Source organism: Aquarana catesbeiana, linkage group LG03 (assembly GCF_042186555.1).
Source record: "Aquarana catesbeiana isolate 2022-GZ linkage group LG03, ASM4218655v1, whole genome shotgun sequence".
Lineage (NCBI taxonomy): Eukaryota > Metazoa > Chordata > Amphibia > Anura > Ranidae > Aquarana > Aquarana catesbeiana.
The window spans coordinates 640904048-640923124 of record NC_133326.1 but is presented as its reverse complement, the minus strand read 5'-3'; the positions used below and the strand labels follow the sequence as shown (position 1 = coordinate 640923124).

The following is a 19077-nucleotide window of genomic DNA, read 5'->3' as shown; positions in this document are numbered from 1 at the left end:
ACTTTTACAATAAAACCGGAAGCTGATTTGTTTCTATGCAGAGCTGCACCAGATTTTTCACTCTCCAGTTTAGTAAATCCCCCCCCCCCCCCCCCCCCACCGTGTAGCACTGCAAAGTAAAAAGCAGAGCCATGAGTAAGGCTTGATGTACACGGGACGTTTTTACACCTCCCCTGAACGGTTGGTTTAATTTGACAGATAGTAACCCACCTTTAAAACGTCCATTTTGCCGTGTTTACATGCCGTGGTTTAGCCGCATTTGCGTTTAGAAGCGTTTGAAACAAAATGAATAACGCCTGTAAACGAAACGCGGCTAAACGTGAGTTACCGCGTTTAGCCGCCTTTAGCGTCTGAAACATCAGCGTCTGAACTTATTTTTTTGCCTTGAAAGAAAAGCCTATAAACGCAACTGCCTAAAAACTACATTAAACGAACCTGTGTACATGTACACATAAGATAACATTGGATGAGTTCAGGGGCAGTTGAAAAAAGCATCCAACTGCCTCTGAAAGTCCGTTTACCAGCAGCAGTTTACATGAGGCCTTTTATAAATGTTCTCCTGTACATATATAATCAAATGTTATACATAGAGACAAGATTTTTTTATTGTAAACACTGATAACATTATTTGCATCAAGCTGATCTTTTATACATCATTTCTTTATCTAGAACTCTTTGAAATTATGGAACATTTTTTTTACCTTCCGGACTGCGCAGGAGACAGCAGAAACAATGACTACATATAGCGACAGATACAGTCACTGCATAACCGGATTTTCCATCCCCACATATTCTAGATGCAAAGATGGGGCTGACCAGCTGATGTAGCTGGTTTTTCCGCATGTCAACACATTGTCAGATCCAGCCTAATCTGTCAGATCAGTGTAAGGATGCCAAAACGGCTTTGTGACATTTAGGTGACGGCTGATGGGCTACGTCAGCCTCCAGCCAAGGAATGCATTATAGCAGGCCCCATATTTCTCCCTTGAAAGATTTACTTTAAGATTAGGAGTTACTTTAAAGCAAATGAGAGGTCCGCTTCCCTGCCAGCCCACCACCACCCAAACAAGCTGAAAATTAAACTATTTAACCAGAAATTACACAAACTATACACCTTGTCCCAGCTTCTGAAAGGTCCAGTTGGAGTCAATGCTCCTCACTGCTTCCTCCATGGCTACTCAAATTCTCATGAGGATGCCCTCCTGCAATGGGCTGGGATGCAGCCTTGCGGGAATTTAAATGCCCGGTTATCCCAAGAGGCAGTGTTAAAGTAGAACTAAAGGCACAATGGAACATTGTATCAAATACTCACCATAATTTTATTTTCCTGGCACCACTACTACATGTATGATACCATGTTGGAACCAGGAAAACTTTTTTTCATTTTGGATAGATAAAGAGGGTGTTATAACCCCTGTCGGTATTTTTGTACCATCTGTGTCCTATTGGGAAGATTTCACTTCACTGTGTCCCACAGCCAAAACATGAAGTGAGAGGAAATCCCTTACCTTAAATAGTGTTTTCATTGGATGATTTCCCCTCTATTTCTGTGTCAGCCAAAAATTTGGAATTCTTTTCACTTTCGGTGATAACTGTAGACATGACAAATGAATCTCCCTAAAGGGGGCACAGACAGACATAAAAACCTGACATGTGTTCTAACTCCTCTATACTCTATCCAAAACTTTAAAAAAAAGTTTCTTCTTTAGATATGCTTTTAGGCAGTGGTCTCCAAACTGTGGACCGTGGGCTGGATATGGCTGGATATGGCCCTCTTCCTGTAGGCCCTTGGAGTACAATTCCTCACCCTGTTTTTAATGATGGAGCATAATTTCTCCCACCGATGCCAACAATGGGGCAATATTCTGCCCACTGATACTAATGATGGGGCTTTGTTTACCACCACTGATGCTGGAGGATTTTGTACTCCCATTGACCACAATCCAGCCTCCCTAAAGTCTAAAGGACAGTAAATTGGCCCTTTGTTTATAAAAATTGGAGCCCCCTGCTTTAAGGAACAGTTTTTTATCCATCAGAAGCCAGGACCGAGATGTGAATTTTTTTATCTTTTAAAAAATATATATTTTATTGTTAAAGTTTTTTTTACCGCTAATTTTTTTTGGGAGGCAGGGGGCTGGCAATAAATCAGATATTCTTTTTTCAAGGAAGGTCTACTTTACCAAAGTCCACCCTGGAACAGATGGGGCTTTAAGCCTAATTGAGGTAAAAACCTGTAACTGCACTTTCATAATGGAGAGTTAGATACCACTATCTTCTCTCCACAGGACACCATAGTAAATACTCCAAACTGTGCTGGAATTTTACCTTTCATTCACAAAACACAGAGTCCGGCGTGAAGCCTGTGGGCAGGTCCCATAAAACATGATTGAATCATCTACTTGTCCTCCCGCAGGAACCCGCCTAATATCAGAGCTTGCTCAGGCCTAGCACCGGTCATACTCGAGACCACAGTCCACTAGTACTCCATTTTTCTCATTTACCTGCACGTGTGGTGTGTCTCAAACATGGAGTGCCTAATGAACATATTCACTATAATCCTGGTCCTCCTTGGCAATTCCACCACTCTGACTCAGGACACCTCTTGCTCTGGACACCTCTTGCTCTGGGCCCGACCTATTGCACGTGGTTACAGGACAGGCTTCTCATTCCCTCATCCACCACCATTCCCTAGCCCGACCAGGTTTGCACACAGTTGGTAAAACCAGGATCCTTCTCCTTGTATATGCGTAAATCATAAGGTGTACAGTCTAGCAATAGCCAGAAGCTCTGCCCAACTCAATTTTATTTGAACAAGTCTCTTAAAAGTCCATCAAATCACATTTCCTCTACTGCAATTAGAAGTTCTCAAGTAATCAATCATCCTGCAGTTCTATTTCAGGTGGTGGTGTACCTTAGTGTGCACAGTAGCAGGGATGCCCATCCCAAGGGTAGGAAAGAATAAAGTTTTTCTTCTTGGGTCATGGCCTTCTCTCTGACTTCTCTTCCCATCTGCCAGCTTCTCTCCAAAAGAGACCCTTAGCTAATCTCAATCCATTATTTATATGATCCTGTCAGAAGGAAATGTAACTTATTTTTCTTCCTGGATGGATTTTGAAGGAGCAACAATGTTAATGGGGCAACATCGTGACCCCAGCCTTTGAGCCTGCAAAGAACATCCCAGATAGGAGGAGAGCCCTGACCTTTGACAAATCACGTGACTTCCTCCTGACATGTTTTTTTTTACCCATTCATCCCCAAAGCAAGTGAAGTGAAGAAAACATGCAACGTTCTCACTGTGCTATGTATATGTGCAAGAAGAATTTTTTTTTTTTTTAATTAGTGGTATGATCACAGTAAGGAAGTAAAGCGGAACTCCAGACAAAAAAAAAAAAACAGGATAAAAATGAATAGCTCATTCAAAGAAACCATAACAAAATGAGCATCTGCTGCAATATTTAGCTTCAGTCTAGTTATTTCCCCACAATACTTTTTTCTTCCTCTAGATGTCCTCAGTTGGATGGCCACCATCATTCAGCCGACTTCTTCAGAGCCCAGGCCATCCTGGACCTGCCCTATTGAATTCCGACAGCTGGCACCTGTAGCTGTCACAATACCCAAATAGTGACTGCATTTAATTGAATTACATTTTGCGCCCAGCTCCTTCAATTTTCAGATTGAACAATATTGGGCAGTAGGGTGCCAACAGGGCCACCTACAGCTCCAATTTTGTCCTGTTCCTGCTGAATTCACTGTGTATGGCCAGAATTAAAGGTTTTTTTTCTTACGGAGCTCCGTGGTGTGGTACTTGTCAAATCCCTGTAAACAAATAAGTGAACCATGAAATTGCAGTACACAAAAAAGTGCTCAAGGGCACAAAATAGGACCAACCTTTGAAGAGGATATACCGCATCACTGAAAACCCCAGGGTCCAAGTCTCCTGACAGAATCAAGGTAATCTTGGTCTACCTAGGCCAAAGTTAGACGGACTTCACTCCTTAGGGATCGGCTGAAGTTGTTTCTCCAAGCACTTGAACAAGGCTCTCCCAAACAGAAACCCCTGAATGGGGAAGGGTAAAAGACCCAAAGGCCACAGATCCCCATGGGCCCCTGAAAAACCTGTACCCTCCATCTCTGTGCAGAGAAAAAAAAAATTACAGCGTAAGTGCATGCATAAATAAAAAAGTGCAATATGCAGACCTTCCAGATGGCCTACTCAAGAAATGGAGGGCCCACCGAAGAAACGTGTGCAAAATAGCACAGTTGTTACCGGAACAGGTGTCCTCACTGGAAGATTCCCCTTTACCTCCTGCTCATGTGACTGCTGTAAAATTTTGTATTTCTAATCACTTTCTGTAATGGTGACCATGGTCAGCAGTAGAAACAGAGTAAAGCCTCGTAATCACGGTCGGATTTTCCGCAGACAAAACCTCGGACTTTTGTCCAAAGGCATGTGCCTGGATTTTGTCTTGCATACAAAGGAATAAGTCGGCCAACAAACATGAACGTAGTGACGTACTACGTGGTTTTTCAGCTCTTTAGCGCCACCCTTTGGGCTCCTTCTGCTAATTTCGTGGTAGTAGAAGTTTGGTGAGTGTTGATTCGCGCTTTTCCTTTTGCGCTTTTCATTTTGCGCTTTTCAGTTTGTTTCTGAAAGGCCGTTCATCAACCAGACATGTTGCGGAATCGGAGGAGATGGCGTGTTATTTATTATTGGTCTTGGAGTTATTGCTTTGACCCAAGTCCAGTCCAGGAACAGGAGGAGGAGGATTTCTTGGACCAAAAATTGGTTGCTTTATTAATTGTGACCAATTATATCATATGCCTTTACTGCGGGAGCTCCAGGAGAATAATCCGGATGATTTTCGGAATTCTCTGGATGACAGACCCATGTTTTCACCAACTCTTGGCATTGGTGACCCCCTATATTAAGAAGCAGGACACATGCATGAGGCTTTTATTTTATTTTTTGGTTGAATAATGATTTGATTTGTTATATTTTCTATATTTTTGGATGCATAGAATGGACTTTTTGGTTAAGTTCTATTGGCAGATAGCATGTCTAATTTTATTTGTTTTCTTTTTTTAATGCACAATAAAAAAGTGTGTAGAATAATACTTGGCTATGTGTTTTACTTTAAATGACAGTTTGGGAGTAGGCAGTTACATTTAAAAAAATACAATGTAAAATTGACAAGGGACACCAACATAGTTGTATCTTTGATCTTAAAAACTGGGGGATAATGGTGTTGGTGTAACTTGCCCAAGAAAAAAAAAAAAGCATAGCAGCTTCATTATTATCCCATTAAAGAAGAAGAGAATGTGCGCTGCATTTCGAGATTTCATAATTTGGCACGTCACAAATGTTAATTCTCCATTACGAACGCTAGTTTACAAGACCGACTGGCTCGTCCTTGCTTCCGAGCATACGTGTTTGTACTTTTGTCTGACGGACTTGTGTACACACGATCGGAAAATCCGACAACAGACATTTGTCTGCGGAAAATTTTAAAGTCTGCCATCCAACATTTGTCCGTGGAAAATCAGACAACAATTGTCTGATGGAGCGTTCAAACGGTCGGATTTTCCGCCAACAGCCTGTCATCACACAATTCCCATCGGAAAATCCGATCGTGTGTATGAGGCTTAAGACTCTCCCCGGTGGGAACACGGCAATAAAAACCTGACCCTTATAGATAATAAAAAACTTCCCTATTCTATACAAAACACTTTAAGGGGTTAAAGGGGGGCATGGATTGGTTGCTGTAAACGTCAGTTATTTCTCCGCTTCGGTTGTTATAAATTGGCTGCAATGTTTTCCTGTGCGGATTCCAGCATAGCTATAGATTTCAGCTATATGATACATCTCTGTGATGGAAGATTGTGAAGACATTTTTTTTTTAAATTACTATTAGCAGCAGAAAGTCTCTGTGACACTGAGCAGCAGTCACCACCGCAGTAAATTCCCCTTCCTGTCACTTAGCCAAGGGAGACTAATGGCCCGTACTCACGATCCGAATATCGTACGACCGATCGTACGACCGATTTAGCTTAATAGTCACAAGTAGAAATTGAATAGCTAAATAAAGTCACGAAAATTCTCCTACGACAGAAAAAAAAAATCGGAAGTGATGTCATGTGTTGTAATGTATTTGTATTGAATTTTTCGGGCGACTGTACTGACTAACCGAAAATCGTACGAGGAAAATTTTCGTGCATGTCCGATCGAATAAGATCGGATGAACGGTCGTGATCGGCTGTCGAAAGTAGTGTACACACGATCCGAAAATCGTACGATCCTTCCTCGGACAACCGTTTTTGTACGATATTCGGATTGTGTGTACGGGCCATTAAGGCTCGTAGACACTATAAGAAAATCAGGCAAGAATTTTCGTCCAAAGAACTTTCCTACGATTTTCATATAGTGTGTACACAACTTTCGACAGCTAATTCCGAATTTTCGTAGGAAAATTCCCGAAGGGACAAACTCCAAAATTTTTCTCGTATGGGAACAGAATGAACGATTTTCGTTTAATGTGTACCGCTTTCGTACGATTTTCGTACAAGAAAAATCTGAAAACAAAGACTGCTCAGAAAAAATAAACAACAAAATAAAAGCCTTGACTATGGTATTAAATATGCCTTGTTACTGCTGTACCGAAAAAAAAAACATTCTTCCCATAATGACCACACCACACCAAATTGGAGTTAAATTGGCCATAGCAGCCTTTTTATTAAACAAATATAAATAACCAATAATTAACATTAAACATAAAAACCAGACCAGACTGTTTATTAAAGAGAAAGAGCCACAAGGTCCTAATAGGCATTAAACCCAGGACAGTACCTGCATTTCACTTCACAGACCCCCAGCCACAAAAACCACCAACTCGGAGACTAGCAGGTACACATCCACCACCTGGGAGCCGAACCTCAGACGGGTTCCTACACTATACATACCTTTGGTGCCCGTATGAACCTAAAAAGGACCTTGCACCCCGCCACCACCAGAACTGGTAAAAAAAAAAAAACAACCCCCAATTCCCTAACCGTTACAAAAACCACCATATTCAGGGCGGGAGGGTGGGAAATTGCTCCCTCTGCTCTCCGACTGTAGCCCTCCCCTTCCGGTAAACTGACTAATTAACCTTAACCTTAGATCCACCCAGCTCAAACCCTGCCCCATACAGCCTAATTAACCTATCCTGCAGCATTACCCAAATGCCCAAAGCCTTGCAACATGCCCCTTTAACCCCTGTCATGCCGGCCCTGCGTCTATTGCTTTCTTCTTTTTACTCCGACCTCTCTTTGTCGTACGAGAATTTTCGTATGAATTTTCATTCATTGGCTCCGATTTGCTGTGAAACAACGAGGAAAATCGAGCAATCGTTTCCCGATTTTTTTATAGTGTGTATCCTACATAACTGCTCAGAGTAGGTGGGATTCATTTCTCATGTAGGCAGAGCACCTGGGTGAGATCTAGAGAAATCTCTGTCTCTGTGTATTGTCGGTTTATATCACAAACTCCTTTATCTTTTCATCATCCTCTAAATGTTGGGGTTAGTTTGCATGCAAACTCAGGCTCTGAAATATTCTTATCTAGCGCATTTTCCTTTATTTTTTTTTTTTTTTTTATAAAGCTGAACTCCAGACAAACAGCTAAATACATATGAAAATGATGAAATGCATACTATATATCAGAGTTGTTTAACCTGTCTGCCAAATCTGCATTGCTGTGCAGAACACATGCGATGTCTGTTCAATGCGAATTTGGCCATACGGCTTGTATGGCTGAATTTGCATCACGTTCAGACCAAAATGGTTCAAGACCCTTTTTTGGTCCGCACTGGAATCGAATCGCATGGGTGTTCCCATGCGATCCGACTCCTATACCATTTTACAATTCGCACTGCGATCTGCGAACCGATTTGAGGGTGTCATTAACTTTACATTGACACCTGCAGCGGTTCGCAGATGTCAGTGTGAACTGTCTGCGAATCAGGTGGGATGCGGGAATCCGCACAGGAGTTGCAGGGTTTCCCGCATCGCACCAGTGTCAACCCTTCCTAACACTTAGGGGGTCTTGTCCCACCCCCAGCCTGTGACTGGACAGTGAAGGAGAAGCAGCAGACTGTCACTCTGCTCTCGCCTCCTTTCAGCGTATGCCTTGCTAGCACATGAGCACTGCAGCACATCTGATTTTTGACTCCTTTTGCCACTTCTTGCTCTTCCATTGTGAGCTCTGCAGTGTAAGGATCGCAAGACGTGGATAACAAGTCCATACCCACCAACTTATTGAGATGGGAACGAGGGACACCTATTAGCAAAACTATGTAGGCATAGGACACACCCCCTTAAAAGAGAATTACACACAAAAAAAATGATTAGTTAAACCCACAAGTGATTTTTTTATCACTAGTATTCCTTTATACTGGCTTTTAAAGTGGTTGTACATCCTGTAAAACCACTTTTACCTACAGGTAAGCCTATATTAAAGCGGAGCGCCGCCGAAAAAAAAAATTTTAAAAGTCAGCAGCTACAAATACTGCAGCTGCTGACTTTTAAAACATGGACACTTACCTGTCCAGGGCGCCCGCGATGTCGGCACCCGAGGCCGAAGCGTCTCTCCGTCCTCGGGTGCTGCCGCCTCCATCTTTGGTAAGGGAATCAGGAAGTGAAGCCGTGCGGCTTCACTTCCCGGTTCCCTACTGCGCATGCGCGAGCCGCGCAATACGAATGCTCCCTGCTGCCTCTGGGACCCGTGTGTTTCCCAGCAGGCAGCGGGGAGGGAGCAGGAAGTGGCGTAAATAACCGCAGATTCTGCGGCTATCTACGCCGGAAGTGGGTACAGATACCTGTAATATACAGGTATCTGTACCCCCTTCCCCCCTGAAAGGTGCCAACTGTGTCACCGGAGGGGGGGAGGAACCTGATGAGTGGAAGTTCCACTTTTGGGTGGAACTCCACTTTAAAGCTTACATGTAGGTGCTTGAAATATCTCCTAAACCTCCACAGTTTAGGAGATATTTAATAAAAAGACGAGCGCCGATGACTACGGCGGATGCGCCAATGTCATCAGCACATGCGCCCTTTAGAATTGCACACCGTGCCATTTCTAATAGGGGTCATGCCGTGACTGGCGGCTCCCGCGCGCATGTGTGGGAGTGACGTCACGCGACTCCGGCCAGTCACAGAGCCGGAGTTTGCGGCCCCGGAAGGAAGAGGAGCAAAGATGGACGCTCCCTGCTAGTGGGGACAACGGAGATATCGCGGGCTTCGGTGTCAGGTAAGTGACACATAATGGGCTCCTATGCATTGCATAGGAGCCCATTTATGCTTTACCTTTGCAGGGAAATAAAGAGGAAGTAAAACCCACCAGGGTTTAAGGGTTTACTTCCTCTTTAACACTTACAAATGCAGCAATTTACTAATTGGATGAAAGGTTTACCATTGTGAAACACGTTTTGAAAGACAAAAAGTGAATTTTGTATAAAACTGAATAGATCAGACCAGAATGAGGGACAAATGAGGAGGAAAGAGGGACTTTGTTCCAAATCAGGGAGAGTCCCTCAAAATCAGGGACAGTTGGGAGCTATGCAAGTCTACTTCAGGTATTTTCACTGTCTACGTTTAAAAGAGAAGTGTGGCTAAAACTTTTTGTTGGCTATACTTCTCTTTTGGGTCACAGAAGTACAATTACTAATGTATTGCTTTGCCCCAAAGTCAGTTGATATGGGGTCCCATTGCAAGGCAGTTTTTTTTTGCCTAATGTGGGGCTTTAAAGCCCCACTCTGGGGGAGTCTTCCCCCTACCTATTCCCTATCTGAACGCTGGGTTTAAAAAAAATCCCTATCCAATGCCCGTTTTTAATTCTCTTAATCTGCGGTCATATGATGCTTCAGCCTGGAGTCTCCTCCTTTTCTGCTTACTTCCTGCTTGGGGATCTTCTTCAGGTATCCACTGAGCTTGAAGGAGGACAGATGAATTTGGCCCCAAAAATTCAGCTGGGAGCTATGGATAGTACCAGCTGCATTCTGTTTATCCATCTTCATTTTGAAGGGACTGTCTCAATTCTTACACTCTAAGCACCTATTTACACTGAGCTTGAGCTTTTTCAGACAATCTTAGAAAGTGTTTTTCTTTTCAAATTTTTATCTTTTCGAGCTTTAGTCATTTTTTTTTGTTGGCCAATGGAAACCAATATCATCTGTGACACCATATGTCGTTGTTCTATGTATTTTGGTGTCTTGTGTTATCAGAGGTCTGAGCCATGTCCGCTTTACAAGGTTTCTTGGCAGCAACTGCTGCATTGTTGTTAGAGGAAGAAGAGAAGAAGAAGAGGTGAAGATACTGGATCCATCCGCTGGAAAAAAGAGAGGCCAGTTTTGGATCATGTACTGGGAAAACATTACGCCCAATTTCTTCACTGTCCCTCTGCCGCTTGCCAGAGTTTTGATAATGGGAATCACTGGGGTCATAGAGGTTCTTGTTGGCCTACACCTGGTAGATGAAAGTATTTGCATCCAACATGAACATTCCTGACACGACACTCAGGTGTGTATGGGCACCATTGCATATAATGGGATCCTTCACGATGGGCAAGGTCACGTTTTGGGAAACCCATGATAGACCTATCAGGTGTTAAAGGGAACTGAAGGGGGCAGATCTAAGAATAAGCATGCTACATCAAACCTTCAGGCTGGGTTCACACTGGAGAACGCTGCGGCTCACAGCAGGAGTCTGGTGCGTCTCCATTCACCGCTTCAGGTCTGATTTCAGCCTGAATTTTTGGCTGAATTCGGACCTGAAACAGACCAAGAGACGCACATGGCTCCTGTGCAATTCGCAGCGGTGATGCTGCGGAGATGTGTGAGCCGACTCCGCAGAGAGCCGGTCATAATCTCCTGCTATGCAAATTTTTTAATGCGGGGGAAACCGGATCCAATTCGCAATAGTGTGAGCCCAGCCTAAAGGGTGTTGTGTTATTGGGGTGGAATTTAAACAGGTTGGTTACATTTTTAGAACCAAGTGGTGGGAGGTGTGCCTACTGTCATAAGAGTCAGAGTGCAGTGCTGGAACTACCTAGGTCGCAAAGGTTACACTTGCAACCGGGCCCTGGCGTTCCACCACCGTGACAGTAAGAGGAACATGTAAAAGGGTCAAACTGTGGGACTCGGTTCACACTGCTTTGACCCCAAAGTTGTGCGACTTGCTTGCAATTTCCTTGCGACCTGCTTGCAACTTTTGTGATTTAAAGTATTACTAAACCCAGGACCTGCATTCACTATATGTGGTCTCCCACAGTACACAGAACATGGAAATTCAATTATTTTAGTAAATATAAACTTCTAAATACCTTTTCTCATCATCAGTATATAGCAGTTTGTGGCTTCTATCAGTGTTCAGCCGAACTCTGGTTAAAGCTTGTAGGAGGAGTTTTCGTTCTCCTCTGATTGTGCTATGAGGCTGCGTGACCCCTGACCCTCTGTCTGGACAGTGCTGATTGGCCCTGTGCTGATCACATGCACAGTCCCAAGAAAAAAAAAACTCTCTAGCAATACACACCAAACTGAGCATGTGCAGAGTGCCTCCAAGGCTCTATTCTAGCAGCAGATAGATTGGGGACAGTGGAAGAGGGGAAGGATCAGAGAAGACATGATCAAACAGCCTTTTTTACACAATGCTAAGGACTAACCCCTTAGGTTCCACAGTGAGTATAACAATCATGCATTACTGCCTATACAGACTCATTTTACTGTTGTGGGTTTAGTAACACTTTAACATTGCAGTCAAACTGCAGCAAAGTCAGAGAAAAGTAGTGATGCGACTTGAGTCGCATTGGACCCCACAACAGGAGTAAAGGGCTCCCGGATCAGTGGGAAGGACCCTGGGCCTCAAGGGAAGGAAAGGGCCCCCGGGACCATTGGAAAGGGTCCCAGCGGTCAAGGGGGCCCTTCATGGTTTCTTGCATCGGTGTCCTGAATGTTCTAGTTATGCCTCTGTCACAGTTGATCTGAGGTACTGTATAGCAGGATAAGTATGCTACTGCCTAAAATGAACAGCTAAAAATGACACAATTTCTCTCACTTTCTGTCTTGTCACCAAGAGAAAGAAAAGAGTAGAGAGGGGCTACAACCCTATCACTGCCAATGCCCCATTGGGCGATTGCCCCTCATTTCCTGTTCTGGTGACACCTTACCGAAACCTGATGTACACAGTGTCACCATGACATGAAGAATCCAAGCACAATAATCCCAACACACACGTGAAAGTAGCTGCAAGTGGGTGCTGCATTAACCAACAGCTGGAAACCGGTCATATGCCTCATGAAGGGGTCCTTCGAGGCTCAAAAATGTCATTTTTGTAACTATGCCAAATAAATCTTTGGGCTTGCTCTGGAGAGCCCTGATGTGCTGGTGATCTACATCTCACCATGACATGAAGGGTAGCAAATCTCCCCAACAGGGACACAACAACAGAAACCTGGCAAGTTCCAACCCCACTTCATCCAAAACATGTCTTTGCTTAATTCTAAAGGCTAGGGTACAGGATAGACTGACCCCCTCCCCACCAACATCCCCCTACCTACATGAGCTTATCTCAAAGTATGTAAAATATTCATCCACAAGATGAAGCCTTTGATATGGAAGCAGTCTGTGCATGAAAAGAGTATTTTTTACAGGAAACTTTAAAGAGGACACATGCTTATGGCAAACAGTTCATGAGTAAAATATATACAACAAGACGTTATCAGAAGAGCTATTTCCCGCACAACTCCTAAAATGTGGTACATTGTCCATTATCTAGCAAATTCCTTTCCTGAATAACCGTCATCTTATGTGTAGGCTGTTCTGCTGGATGTAGAACTGTGCATAAACCAAGATCACTTACAATGTAAGCTAAACATTCCTTACTGACAAATGTTACTTATGATAAAAGATCCCTGATATCACTTACTTAGAAAAGATGTAAAGGAAGATTTGTAGGTTGGCCATGAAAGCTCAAGCCTACAGAAGCAAGACTTTGCATTCTTCTACACCTTTCTCTTTGTGTCTTTCTGTTCCTTATTGGGTTGGTCTATAGAAGAGAAGTTATTTTGTGATTCTAGGTAATTCCAGGTGAACAATTAAGGGGACTAATGAAAGACATATAGGGAGCTGTACTATCTTCTAAGGCAGGGGTCTCCAAGCTTTCTAAACAAAGGGCCATTTTACTGTCCCTCAGACTTTAGGAGGGCCGTTCACATGATCAGAAAATCGTACAAAAAATACCAGTTCTGAAGCGATCCTACGATAATCTGATCATTACTTTATAGCTTTTGAGAGCAGATCACGACAGGTCATCCGAAATCATCCGAAAGGAAACACACGGAAAATACCAGATCGTACAATTTTCGTTTAATCAGTACAGTTTTCCGCTGAAAATATAATACGTCACTTCCAAATTTTTTTCTGTCGTACGAGAATTTAACTTTAGTAACCTCTTCATTTTCGATATGGAGACAAAAATAAAAGCACAATAGGGCCCCCATCATTGGTATTAGTGGGAGGAGCCCCATTGTTGGGTGTCAGTGGGAGGCATAGTACCCCATCGTTGAGTGTCAGCGTGAGACATCGTGCCCCATCGTTGGGTGTCAGTGGGAGGCATAGTGCCCCATTGGTGGGTACCAGTGGGAGGCATTGTGCCCCATCATTGGGTATCAGTGGGAGGCATAGTGCCCCATCGTTGGGTGTCAGTGTTAGGCACAGTGCCCCATCATTGGGTGTCAGTAGGAGGCATATTGCCCCATCGTTGGGTGTCAGTGGGAGGAATAGTGCCTCATTCTTGGGTGTCAGTGGAAGGAATAGTGTCCCATCATTGGGTGTCAGTGGGAGGCATAGCGCCCCATAGTTGGTGTCAGTGGGAAGAATAGTGCCTCATCATTGGGTGTCACTGGGAGGAATAGTGCCCCATCGTTGGGTGTTAGTGCATAGGAATAATGCCCCATCCTTGGTGTCGGTGGGAGGTATAGTGTTCCAACCTTTCTATCAATGGAAAAAAGTATGCCCCATAGTTGATGTCAGTGGGAAGAATAGTGCCCCATCGTTGGGTGTCAGTGTTAAGCATAGTGCCCCATCGTTGGGTGTCAGTGGGAGGCATATTGCCCCATCGTTGGGTGTCAGTGTTAGGCATAGTGCCCCATCGTTGGGTGTCAGTGGGAGGCATATTGCCCCATCGTTGGGTGTCAGTGGAAGGCATAGTGCCCTATAGTTGGTGTCAGTGGGAGGAATAGTGCCCCATCATTGGGTGTCAGTGGGAGAAATAGTGCCTCATCGTTGGGCGTTAGTGGAAGTAATAGAGCCCCATCATTGGGTGTCAGTGGGAGGCATAGCGCCCCATAGTTGGTGTCGGTGGGAAGAATAGTGCCTCATCATTGGGTGTCAGTGGGAGGAATAGTGGCCCATCGTTGGGTGTTAGTGCATAGGAATAGTGCCCTGTCCTTTGTGTCAGTGGGAGGCATAGTATTCCAACCTTTCTATCAATGGAAGAAAGTATGCCCCATAGTTGATATCAGTGGGAAGAATAGTGCCCCATCGTTGGGTGTCAGTGGGAGGAATAGTGCCTCACCGTTGGGTGTCAGTAGGAGGAGTAGTGCCCCATCGTTGGGTGTTAGTGCATAGGAATAGTGCCCCATCCTTGGTGTCGGCGGGAGGTATAGTGTTGCTACCTTTCTATCAGTGGAAGAAAGTATGCACCATAGTTGGTGTCAGTGGGAGGCATAGTGCTCCATCACAGGGGTCAATAGTGCCCCACTGTTGGTGCCAAAAGAAAGAATGATGCTACATTGTTGGTGTCAGTAGAGGGAATAATGCCGTGTATCAATGAGAAATATAGTGCCCCAAGGGCTGGATAAAGGCAAGCAAAGGGCTGGCCCACGGGCTGCAGTTTGGAGAACACTGCTCGAAGCCTTGCCCAGACTGTCAACCTCTTGTGTATTGGGATCTTTTTGCAGTGGTGACAGTTTTTCCACACCGTCCAATCAGAGAATGCATTGCAATAATTGGGGTTGATTTACATGCTCAATTAAGCTTTGACAAAACAGGACCTAGAAGCTGATTGGTTTCTATGCAGAGCTGCACCAGGTTTTGCACACTCAAGTTTTGGTAAATCAACCCTATTATGTTGCTCTTTCCACATTGTCCAATCAGAGAATACATAAGATATATATATACATATATATATATATATATATATATATATTTCATTTTTTCCCCCTTACATACATTGCAAGCACTTGTAATTGTAATCTATTGCACTGACAAAAATCACTGAGTCACTGTTGTCATCTTTTAGTTAAAAGGCATTCTTCAGCATTAAGGATCGACGCTGTTAAAGCTGGTACCTGTGAGTCATTCCCAAACAGGGCACCGAGTCCTGTCATTATGGTTGGGTTGGTAATGAATGTGTGAGATGCTTGCCAGCTGTCTGAGAGTCAGAGATCATTACACCACTTATACTTCATGTGTATAAGGAACAGTTTTCTATTCTGCTGCAAGCCTTATCTCACAGAGATGTATGATCAGAGCTTATCATAAAAATGAGAGAAAAAAAAAAAAAAAAAACACATGTTCTACATGAACTGATAAAAAGTTCTAATCTACTGTACGTGTGTGGTGACAGCTGTTTATGATTATGACGGAGTGTGGGGTTTTACCAGAAAGTGCAATGAAGTGTAACTTGTATCCAAAGAATAGGAAGTCCCCGTAGCTTCTGATTAAATGTCTGTTTCCACTTGGCAGGTAGCGGGGGATGATATTTCGCTCACCCACATACAGTAGAAAGGAGGCAACCTACTCAAGACCTCATCACATCGCACCTTGGAGGCAGACAGATGACAGGTAAGTCACTGCAAGCCAATGTACTGCCATAGCTGATAATAAGAAGAGTATTTGTGAGTGTGAGTTCTTTATATGGGTCATATAGGTATAGCTACTCACTACATCAAACTCAGTTTAGAATACGCTCTCCATTTAAGCATTTTTATTAGCAAATTAACTGAATGCCATTTGAAAGGACTGTTGAAAGGGTTACATTTTTTGGGAAACAGTTTAGAATTGTATGCAACCTCCCTTAAATAGATTTATTCCTCATATACAATATACAGTATTCATGCTATTCCATTACACATATATACACATACAGTATGCATAAACAGTATAAGTATACATAATCGGGTAAACACATTACAGGTGGTCCGGTCCCCTAGTTACAAACAGTCGACTTACAAACGACTCCTACAGAGTGAGGCAACAGGAAGTGAGAGAAAATCTACCCATAGGAAGGGAAATTCACTCCAGTAATGCCCTGTACGATGGAAAATGTTCGATGGGAGCTTGTTGTCGGGAAATTACGACCGTGTGTAAGCTCCATCGTACATTTTCCATCGGAATTTCCGTCACACAAAATTTGAGAGCTGGATCTCAAATTTTCCAACGACAAAATCCGTTGTCGGAAATTCCGATCGATCGTGTGTACACAATTCCGAAACACAAAGTTCCACGCATGCTCGGAATCAAGCAGAAGCGCCGCACTGGCTATTGAACTTCATTTTTCTCGGCTCGTCGTACCTGTTATAAGTCACCACGTTCTTGACGTTCGGAATTTCCGACAAGATTTGTGTGACCGTGTGTATGCAAGACAAGTTTTAGCCAACATCCGTCGGAAAAAAATCCATGGATTTTGTTGTCGGAATGTCCGATCAATGTCCGACCGTGTGTACAGGGCATAAGGAAAAAGGTGTCTCCACTGACGCTTTATCACCAGTCCTTGTTTCCACAACACTCCAAAATTTTCAAAATCCGATTGTCATTGGGACAGGAAGTGAGGTGAAATCTTCTGAACAGGAGCACAGACAGCAAAATAAACATTACAGGGGTGATAACCCTTCCCTATGCTATCCAAAAAGCTTAAAAACAGTTTTTTTGGCTGGAGCTACACTTCAAAAATGTACCTTTTCCGACTTACAAACAGATTCAACTTAAGAACAAACCTACAGACCCTATTTTGTTTGTAACCCGGGGACCGCCTGTATTACGATACCTAAAGGTAGGTGTATTTAAAGCAGAACTTTACCCATAACAACTTGATAAAAAATAATGTTCTTTAGCAAGAAACATACATTCTACATTAATAATTATGCTACCAAAATTAGTGTGTGCTGTAAATTGCCTTCAGCATTATTCTTATTTCTACTTGCTGGAGGCTGCCATTTTGCTGAAGCCCAAAGCCCCTGAGCAGCAGGAAATCTTTAGGCTGTCAGCAGATTGGCCTCTACATTTTCAGCACAGTGCTGAAAAATAAAGAGCAACTGAGCATGTGCAGAGCAGGGTGAGACAATGTATTACTGGATGTTAAACTGTATAGGCACTTTTAATGTTTTACATAGCTATGCCTGCAAAAGGGGTAAGCCTGAAGTGATCTAGCAGGACTTAATTTTCTGACTAAAGTTCCACTTTAAATCTCAAAGGTACACAGCCCCACTGCAAGGGTTAAAGCTGAATTGCAGGTTTGGATTTTATAGCATAGTTACATTAGTCCAGCTTGCACCAATGTAAGTATGCATATGCCATACCTGTGGTAACCCTGCAGAAGTGGAAATCACTGTAGTAGATGCCACTACTACAGTCATTGCTGTTGTCTTCTGTGTCTTTTGCACGGACACCATTCAGAGAACACTTTGCATTTTCTTGATAAATACAAGGCATTGTCTGATTGGATGAGGTAGAGATTGTTATGTCACTGCCCCAACTCTCCACTTTGTCCAATCAGAGAATACCTTATATTTATTGAGGAAAATGCAAGGTGTTCTGTGAATGGTGCCCATGCTAAACAGGCAACCTTTAGAGCCTTTTCACACCGGGCCGCCCGCAGCGTCAGCGGTAAACCTGTCAGCATTTTACTGTCGGATTATCGGCGTATTTCGGCCGCTAGCGCTGCGCTTTTACCCCCCCGCTAGCGGCCGAGAAAGGGTTAAAACCACCCGCAATGCACTGCAATAGCGGCGTTTTGCCGGCGGTATCCCAGCGCTGCCCCATTGATTTCAATGGGGAGCAGCGGTAGAGGAGTGGTAAACACACCGCTCCTTCACCGCTCGAAAGAAGCTGCTGGCAGGACTTTTTTTCCCGTCCTGCCAGCGCAGTGCTCCGGTGTGAAAGCCCTCGGGCTTTCACACTGCAGACAATGGAGAAGCTGTTTGAGGGCGGATTGCAGGCGCTATTTTTAACGCTATAGCGCCTGCAATACGCCCTTGGTGTGAAAGGGGTCTTAGTGGTTACAATGCAGCAGGACAGCAACGATCACTGTAGTAGTAGCACCTACTACAGTGATCTTCATCTTCAACAGGAATCCCACAGAATAGGGCACATGCATACTTACATTAGTCAAAGCTTGACCAAAGTAACTATTCTATAAAATTCACACCTAAACTTCAACTTTAAATGCTCATTTAGTCTGGGGCAGCCATTCTCAACTAGGGTTCCATGAAACCCTTGGGTTCATCTAGAAGTTGTTATGGGTTCCTTAAGCTTTGGCTGATTGACCTCCTATTTGATGGAGCCTGCAAAGTTCCGGGACCATGCCCACTTAGCAAAGCCAGCAGAAAGACAGCAATGATTTTTTTAGCTGTCTTTAGGGTGGCAGTCTGACCACCACTGTAAGGGTTGCATTCTTCCTACTTACCACTCATGTAATGGGTATTTTTCTCATTGACCCCCGATTAATTGGTTTTAGTAAGGGTTCCCTAAGACCTGAAAATTATTTGAGGGGTTCCTCCGTGCTAAAAAGATTGGTTCCTCTGGGCTAAGTTGAGAGTTGAGAAAGGTTGGTCTAGGGGGATTTAAAACACTTTTACTTACCTGATCCTCCACTCCCCTTTGCTCTGGCAGTAGACTGTCCCTCACTGTCCTCAAATCCAGACTTTCTGAGTCTGGAGTCTAGAACAAGTATGCAAGATAAGGAGTTCTGACTTCATTTTGATTCTCTAATTTGCATTTGTGTTCCTGGTAAGTGACTTGGAAAGTATTAAAACCAGCGACAGCAAGG

At 43.7% G+C, this 19077-nt stretch overlaps 1 protein-coding gene across 2 annotated transcripts in view; it reads left to right on the top strand.

Moving 5' to 3' along the window:
* The window catches only part of S1PR2 (sphingosine-1-phosphate receptor 2), a 103202-nt gene that overhangs the window by 68796 nt on the left and 15329 nt on the right, over positions 1 to 19077 (top strand). For both annotated transcript variants that reach the window (XM_073622549.1, XM_073622547.1), the window contains one exon: positions 15777 to 15875. The gene's annotated coding sequence lies outside the window, so the exon portion shown is untranslated. The remainder of the gene's footprint in view (positions 1 to 15776; positions 15876 to 19077) is intronic.